Below are 8,672 nucleotides of genomic sequence, written 5' to 3'. Positions count from 1 at the left end.
GCCCCTTCCACAGAGAAGCCAAGAGCATTTCCTAACAAAACAGGCTTTATTTACATTTACATACAAAGCTGAACCCCACCACCACCCCACACCTCTCCCACCACCCCACACCTCTCCCACCACCCTTTTATCCCACCCCCCAACCACCCACCCCCAGGGTCCCCGCCCTCCCACCTCTCCCACCCCACCCTCCCTGTCCCCCAGCAGCCAGGATCAGGACTGGGGTGTGGAGGAGCCCGAAGCTGCCCTGGAGGGCCGGCTCCTCCCTACTGGCTGCAGGGCCGCTTCTTAGACCTCTCTGGGACAAAAGGGTCCCCCTTTCTCTTCTGGGGCTGTGAGGGGCGGCCCTGCCCCAGACCCAAGGCTGGCACCCCAGCGAGCCCGAGGCTGGCCCCTGGCAGGGGTGTCTTCTCAGCAGGGGCTGTGCCTGCACACGAGGGCTGCCTGCTGGCCTTGGCAGCTGGAGGGCCAGCGGGGCTGAGGCCTGGCCTCTGGGGAGACTGGCCGGCCTCAGACACAGAAGGCCTTGAGTCCAGTCGGGGTGTGCCGTGACTCAGGGGGGCCTGCACATCCTCCTCCTCCTGCCTCAGTTCCAGGAGTCGCCTGTGCTCCAGCTGCGAGGAGAGAGGGGACCATGAGGCAGCCTGAGGGGGAGGAGGTGCCATGCCAACGACAGCCGCTGTGGCTCTCCTGCCAACCTCATCCTCCAGCTTGGTACCCCAGCCTGTGTCCTCCCTCACCCCGGCTCCCCATCCTCTCCCTGCCATCCTCCTGCCCAGCCCCCACCCTCAGAGAGGCCCTCCCAGCCACTCCTGCCATGCAACACAGGGGGCAGTCAGAAAGGAATCCTGTCCTGGGGTCCCCTGCCCTGGCTCACCTAGGTTGCCCCCTCTCCGGGCTCACCTGTCCCCTTCCCTTTCCCAGCTCACCTGTAAGATGGACAGTCCTTCCTCCTTCTCCAGCTCCTCAGTGAGGGCCAAGAGGTCCAACTCGGGATGTGGGGAGAGCAACTCCCCCAGGAAGCATGGGTGCAGCACTACGTGCACCTGGCACAGAAGCAAGAGGCTGTGAGCACCCTTGGAGGGCATCTCCTGGGCACCCAGAGGACCCGGAGGGCAAGGGAAAAGCAGAGACCAGCCCCAGCCTCAACAAAAAGGGGGTGTTGGAAAGACGCGGTCACGGGTCCCGACCACAGGCACACATGCACACGCACAGCATATACACACGTGTATGTGTGCATGCCACACACTGCACACAAGACACACACACAAACATGCACACCCACACCCACACAAGTATATATACATGTACTTATGTGCACACATGCACACACCAGCATGCACACCAACAACACGCACACCCCGGCTCACCTGGGTTATCCCTGTACAACACGCAGACACACACACACATTTACACACCTATATGTGCACATCCACCATCACACACACACACACACACACACACACACACACACACACACACACACACCAGAGCTCAGGAATAAGAAACAAACTTAATCCCTGCTCCCTGGGCACCACCCAGACCTGGGTGGTGTGAGTGCTGCTCCCCAAAATCTTGTGGCACCTCTGCCAGGGCCAGCCCACCTTGATGAGAAAGTATTTATCCTGGGCACAAAGTTCATCCAGGTAGTTTAGGAGGCCCGGGTCTGGGTAGTTGCCCTCCTCTCCCGAAGGCGGCCCGGAGCTCTCCTCTCCCTGTTCTCCACCAGGTGCCCCCTCAGCTGGGCCGCCAGGCCCCAGCAGCCCCTCCGTGATGCCGAGGCCATCGGTCATGGCCTCAGGAGGGATCTCAATCAGCGCCTCGGTGTGCGGGCTCCGCTGGTATCGGTGCGCCTGGGTGGTGGTGGGCTGGGCCCCGGCCCCGGCCTTCTCAGGGATGCGAGCTGAGGAGGGTGCAGGGAAGGAGTGTGGGTGGCCCAGCCGCACCTCCCCAGTACCAAGCGTGCTCAGCGAGGACCAAGCTCGGGGACATTCCCGTGGGGGGTCAGAGCCAGCTGGTCCGCAGGCACCAGGAGGAGGTGGCTCTACACAACTGAGTCTCCTCAGGAACCCAAGCCCTATCCTGCTGGCATCACCCGGCTGCCCTGTCCCTGTTGAGCCCAAGAACAGCCCACTGCCCAGAGGAGAGGAGCTCTGGCTGGAGGGAGGGTGGGAGGCCTGGGCTCTAGCAGTCAGGGGACTCTGTGGCCTTGCTCATGGAGAGGACATGTGCCTGCAGACTTGGCCACAGATAGGGCCCCTGGGCAATTTTCTGGCTCAGACTAAGTCTCTCTACCTCTCCTAGGGCACTGTGGGGTCTGGTAAAGTCCACTCCAGATCCCTTGGGACGACATCGTGGGGCCAGCCGTGTGCCCAGGAGAAGGACTCAGGACCGGGCTTTCCTGGGATCCCTGCGAGCCACCACCAGAGCCTCCCCAAACGCAGGGCCCATGGCTTGCCTCCCTTCTAGGAAGCAGCAGTGTGTTGGTGGCCGTCCCTTCTCCCTGCTCAGGGCACTTCCCTTGTGTCACCTGACCCACCTACAGAAGCCACCTTCCCAGGGCCTCCTCAGGTTCCCAGAGGCCCCCCACCTCCAAGGTGAGATACCCTTGGACCCAGAGCTCTCTCCTCCCTTGATGGTCTAACCACTGTGCCTGGATAAGAGTCACATTTGAATCCCAGGAACCAGTGGGTGGGGGCCCCTGAAACAGTCCCACCCAGCCTTCAAGCCTTACCTCCTCCTGGAGTCATTCCCACGGGCTGAGAGCCGACCACAGCTGCTTGGCCGTTCGACATCAAGGACCCAGTCGAGTCTGAGAGAGCAGCCTCCTCCTCCAACTGCTCAGGATCCCACTCAGGGAGGGTAAGTTTGAATCTAAACAGGCCTAGAATGTAGGGGGGTCCAGACATTCTGCAGTGGGGGAGGGGCAGTGGCAGGCGGGCTTGAGGCAGGAGGGAGGGGGAGGCATTCCATGGGCACTCTGGCAGGTGGGCAAGAGCACAGGTGCTTTTCCAGCTTACAGGGCCACACCCTCGGTGGGTGCCTCTCTTGGCCGCTTACAAATCGTTTTTCGGGCTCACAGCACCAAGGTCCTAGCTGTTGTTCCTGCTACTTTCATTCTGTCTCCATGGACCTAGTTTGTGGCCAGGGACCCACTGCTTCCTACCGCTCATGACTGACTTCCACAGAGGCTAGGCTTTCTGAACCTATGGGAACGTGTGCTCTGATAAGCACCCAGGTACTCATGGCCACAGGCAGCCTGTGTTTCACATGGGGATGTCTGTGCAGCCGCGGCCTGTTTGGTGCACTGTGCCCATCGCGCTTTAGGAAGCAGCCCATGCATCCCCAGGGCCATCTGTGGAGGCCCTGCAGACCCCAGCCAGGCCCCCATTGCTGGAAAGCCCCAGCCCGTCAAAGAAAGGCCCTGCAGCCTCCACATCCAAGACCAGAAATTCCTCCTTTGCTTTTCTCGGGACATCACACTCCTGCTAAATATGTTTTTACCTTTTTAATTATTTTAATGCACTATCTCACACAAGTAAGACCTTTGCATGATTCACAGTCCATTGCAAACATGGAAAGTACAGCGGCAAGTCCTCCTCCCGCCTCTTTCCCAGCAGCCCAGATCTCTGTCCACCGGGAACCAGTGTTATCTGATTGTGCAGATCTTCTCAGACATATACTATGTGGCCAAAGGCAAATGCAATCTCTTCTTATTTTTTCATTCCTTCTGTTTTCTCTTCCAGTGAAAATTCATTTATGTTCTGATATATTTGCAGATATTTACAGCCTTGCAAGCAAATCACAGTGAGCTTTATTTAACAGAACTCCTCCTGGGGATTGGAAAAGAACAACTTGCAGACATTTCCCAGGACTTGGGTTTTTATCATGGGAAACTTTACATGATTTGCACCAAGTTAACTTCATATTCAGAGGGATGGTGAAGCAAAGTATGGTATTGAGACACTCATGAAAGGCAGGCTTCTCTCTTGCTTCCTCCACAAATTGTGGACAAGATTCTCCCTCACGGCTTTGATGTAGGATTTACTTATTCTTCTCAGGACCACCAACTGGAAAACTGCATTGTGGAAAAATTATCTCATCCCAGTTCCACACCCCTTTTTGTATGACTCCATCAAAAAGCCTAGGCTCCAGAAGCAGATAGAATTGTTAGCCCAAATGTGTTTGAAAACACCAGTCATGCAAGGGTGAGATGACAGTCCTCTGCACTCTGATTTCTGACCATTCCTGCAGGAAGGCCAGGGGCAGGTGTATTTTGAGCAAACAAAAATCTCCAGACATGGGTCTCAGGCCTTAGCAGACAGAGGATCTTCCTCCCAGTCAGGGAGAAGCAGCAGAATGGGGAGATGAAATGTGCACACAAGGTTTTAGTGTGGTAGGTGAAGCTGCAGAGTTGAGACCCGGTACCCACCTTGCAACAGGCCAGGCGGGTGTGTGGAGCTTCTGGGAATGCATTACAAACTCAAGTCCCAAAGTGGCTTCTGCTGCCTGTTTTTTTCATTGCCAGCTGCTCAAATTCTGCAAAATTCCCTCCAGAAGAGGAGGGGAGTAAAGCTCTCCTACACCGCCTGCTATGCCACTTCGTTTGGCCTCTTGGCCCGTGTAGATCCAGGTCAGAACGCCATGCTCACAGAGCAGGGTGTGCCCGCCACCCTCCACCCGGAGGCGTGCTCACCAGGAAACCTGCATGCACTTAGGAGTGCCATGAAGGGGACACCTAGTGCACCAGGCCCGTGGAAGATCCCCCAGTGTTTCCCGGGTGGGTCTAGAGCTCTGAGCCAGGAGTGTTCTCAGAGAGTTATTTTTATATTTTGGATACTAGTCCATTGTGAGATACATGTTTTGCAAATATTTGCTCCCAGTCTGTAACTCCTCTTTCCATCTTGTTCGGGGATCACCGGCAGAGCAAATGTTTTTAATATTGATGAGGTCTGGAGGGAAGCTGCAGCCCGTCCCTGAGGGCCGCCGCTGAACTCGGGGGCGGGGCGCTAACCTAGGGAGGCAGCCCGCTGCCCCTAAGGCCTGTGAGACAGGATGGCTGCGAGGCAGCCACCCCGCGGTGCATGGGCCACCAAGCGCAGGATGCGGACCAGGGGTGCCCAGTCCGCAGGCGACAGAAAGCAGTCCAGCTCCGGGGCCCTAGGACCCTGAAGCCAGGTCCTCCCAGCCGCGGATTCCCTCTTCACGTCGCGCGCACGCGCACCACACGCCCAGGGAGCGGCTGCGGCGCGCGGACCAGGTGCTCCAACGGCTCCCAGGGTCCGTTGTGGGGCGCGTGGGGGCTGCCTGGGGGCGGGGACGCGCGGGCGGCTGCTGGTCTCCAGCAGCTCGCGGGCTCTCAGTGCGGAGCTGCGGCGGCCGGGGCTGATGCCTCAGAAATAAAAGGGGTCATAGGAGATATTCATGTACAGTTATATGCCAACAAATTGGATGACCTAGAAGAAATGGATGAATTCTTAGAAACATAATCCCCCAAAACTGAATCAAGCTGAAATAGAAAGTCTGAACACACCAAGAACAAATGAGATTGAAACAATTCTTAAAAACCTCCCAAAATAGCAAAGTTCAAGATGATATGGCTTCACTGGTGAACTCTACCAGACACTTAAAGAGACATTAATATAGTCCTTCTTTAATGGTTCCAAAAAATTGGATAGGAGGGAGCACTTACAAACTCGTTTAGATGACCAGCATTACCTGATACTGAAGCTAGACAGGACAATACAATAAAATAAGATTATAGGCCAATATCCCTGATAAACATAGATGGAAAAATCCTGAACAAAATTTTAGCAAATCAAATTAAACAGCACATTAAAAGGATCATACACAATGATCAAGTCAAATTTATTCCTGGGAGTGAGGACAGTTCAACATACCCAAATGAATGGGACACATTGAATTAACAAAGGGAGGGAATAAAATAATCTGTCTCAATCGATGCACAAATGGGACCTAAGAAAATTCAGCACCCTTTCGTGATACAAACTCAAAAATTGGGGGGTAGAAGGGGCATGTACCCTGGGTCCTTGCCGGAGGATCCTTTCTAGATCCTAGGGCGAATTACTAAAACTTTGAAACCTATTTTAACCTACAACATTTTTATCACCAACTTTTCTTTACCAGAGTCCTTTTTCCATTTAATAAGTGATTTTCCTGATTTTGACACATTAATTCCTGCTGAGATCACATGTATGCTTTTTTGAAAGCTGATTCCCATGGGTTTTAAAGTAGTTTGAGTTCCTTTACATTTGGCATAGTTACTAAAGTACCTGGCACAAAATCTCCAGAACCTAGAACAGTCGCTTCATGTAAATGTTTATGAGTTTGTATTCATTAATATACTTGTCAACCCACTTACAATTTGTTCGATACTGTACGTATGTAGAGGATGAGTTGTCAATTTAAAAAAAGTCCTATGTGATCATAATATTGCCTTTTCTTTCCAAAGTAGAAGGGCTTGGGTATAGTAACTGTTACAGTAGCTAACAAGTAGCTAATAAATAAATGCCATGTTTTTCTAACTAATCTCCCTGCTGCCAGGAATTTTCCCTTCCTGTTCTGTTGCATCAAGTCTGTTAGGTGCTACGTGCTCCATGCAGCCCTTGGACCAACATATCAGATTGCTCCAGAGACCCCATCATTCCCTTTATTCTTCATCCTTGTCTTCCTGTTTCACTGTGAGGTCATCCACCTCCTCAAGTTGCTTCCTCCAGCCCCCCTGCTATGTTGTCTTTTCCTACATAGATACACATAACAATAGCTATGAAACACAGCAGTGATAGTTGTGTAACTCTATTTGGGTTCCCAGAGCTGATTTCAATGTGTGGAGGTATGTGGGAGGGGGTCTTCCCAAACATAACACCAAGCAATCTCGAACACAAGCAGGGTGTTGGAGAACTCAATTCGGATGCTATGTGCCCAGAGATAGCACCAGATTTCCTGGGTTAAGGGCTCAGTCCTACAGGACAGCCCTCCACAGCCCATTCCAGATGCCAGTTGCAAGCCCCAGGCAATTTCCTGTGCTCTGACCTCCCAGCTACAGATTGGAGGTTTCCACGACCTCCCCCTTGGGTTCGATTAATTTGCTAGAGTGGCTCACAGGACTCAGGGAAACACTTCCCAGTTTAATAATGGGATACCATAAAGGATGCTAGTTAACAGCCAAATGAAGAGATATATAGGGCAAGGTCCCAAATAAAGGAACTTGTATCCTCATGGAGCTTGGGGCCTGGACCCAAGCAGAGAAGCTCTCTCTGATTAAGAAGCAGGATCCAAGAAAGCGAGGCCTTCACTGCATAGTCACGATTGACTAAATGATTGGCCATTGCCTGATTCAGCCTCTAGCGCCTGCCCATGGGTGGTGGTCCAAAAAGTCCCTCATTAACATGGCAAAACACCCGTTTCACCGTTAAGACTGCAGTGTTTTCAGGAACTGTGAATGAAGACCAAATATACCTGGGAAATAATATGTATTTGTTAGGACTCATTATATCGCACACCCACATAGATTTCTTCCTTACGTTCTCCCTGTCATTATCCCTACCAACAATGCCTTTTCCAAATCTGTCAGCCAAGCTTTATACTCACCTCCAAAGAGGGTTTTAAAATTCCCCTTCTGGCATATTTGTAAGCACCTGCTCACCACTGGCCCTGAGGCTTCACAGATGACCAGAGGCAGTCCCCTGACCCTGAAGACCAGAGTTGGCAAATAACAGACACCGATGGGGAGAGAATGGTAAGTGTTGGTCATAACTAGCATTTACTGCCTACTCACGCATGCCAGGAATGGTGCAATTCACTATGTTACCTGTGTCAACACACAGTGTTACAACAATCCAGTGAAGTAGGTCTCTATCTCATATTTGAGAATTTAAAGCTCAGCATGGATAAAATAGTTGACAGAGGGTGACACGGTAAGTGGCCAAGTCACGGTGCCAGCCCACATTGTCTGGCTGCAGCTCGTGCCCCTGGCAGCTGGGCCACAATGCATCTCACAGGGGCCAAGATGGGTGCACTTGGAAAAGGTACCTCAGAGGTTATGAGACAAGGGGGTCCTCCAAACAACTGCATTCAGACCTGTCATCCTGGCTGCCCTGGGGAGTGAGGGGAAGGCCTGGAGAGGACAACAGCAGGGAGCTGTTGAAAACCCCACAGAGGGCCTGATGGGGGGACGGAGAGAAGGAAGCCTCGGAGGCCAGAGCATAGCAGACCCACTTCCACAGGCCAGGCACAGGGCTCTGGGCTCATGACACCAGCAGTTTTGTACAGGTGTTCAGGTCGTGGCTTTTGTCCCTTGCACAGTGTCCTAAGGCTTTTGAAGACAGAAGCTCTCTCATTACTCGCACGTTCCTTTAGCACCAGGCATGTCATAACTATGTTTGGCAAAGTCCTGGCCCACAGCCCGGTCAGCCACACCTCATTCTGCCTGTTCTGCCTCTGCATCCAGGCTCTGCCGCCCACTCCAGGCAACCTTTGTAGTGCCCTGTGTGGCATGTGGACCACCAGTTGCTGTGCTGGGAGCTTTGCACACACCAGAGGCAGAGCCAGTGGTTTGTCTCACTCCTGTGAGTGACTAAAATACTCCTCTGAGTTTCAGGAGATGGGCCACTCTGCAGGGCATCCCTCTGCCCTCTGCTCTGACCCACAAG

Source organism: Manis javanica, chromosome 2 (assembly GCF_040802235.1).
Source record: "Manis javanica isolate MJ-LG chromosome 2, MJ_LKY, whole genome shotgun sequence".
Classification (NCBI taxonomy): domain Eukaryota; kingdom Metazoa; phylum Chordata; class Mammalia; order Pholidota; family Manidae; genus Manis; species Manis javanica.
Note: the sequence above shows the minus strand (reverse complement) of the source record.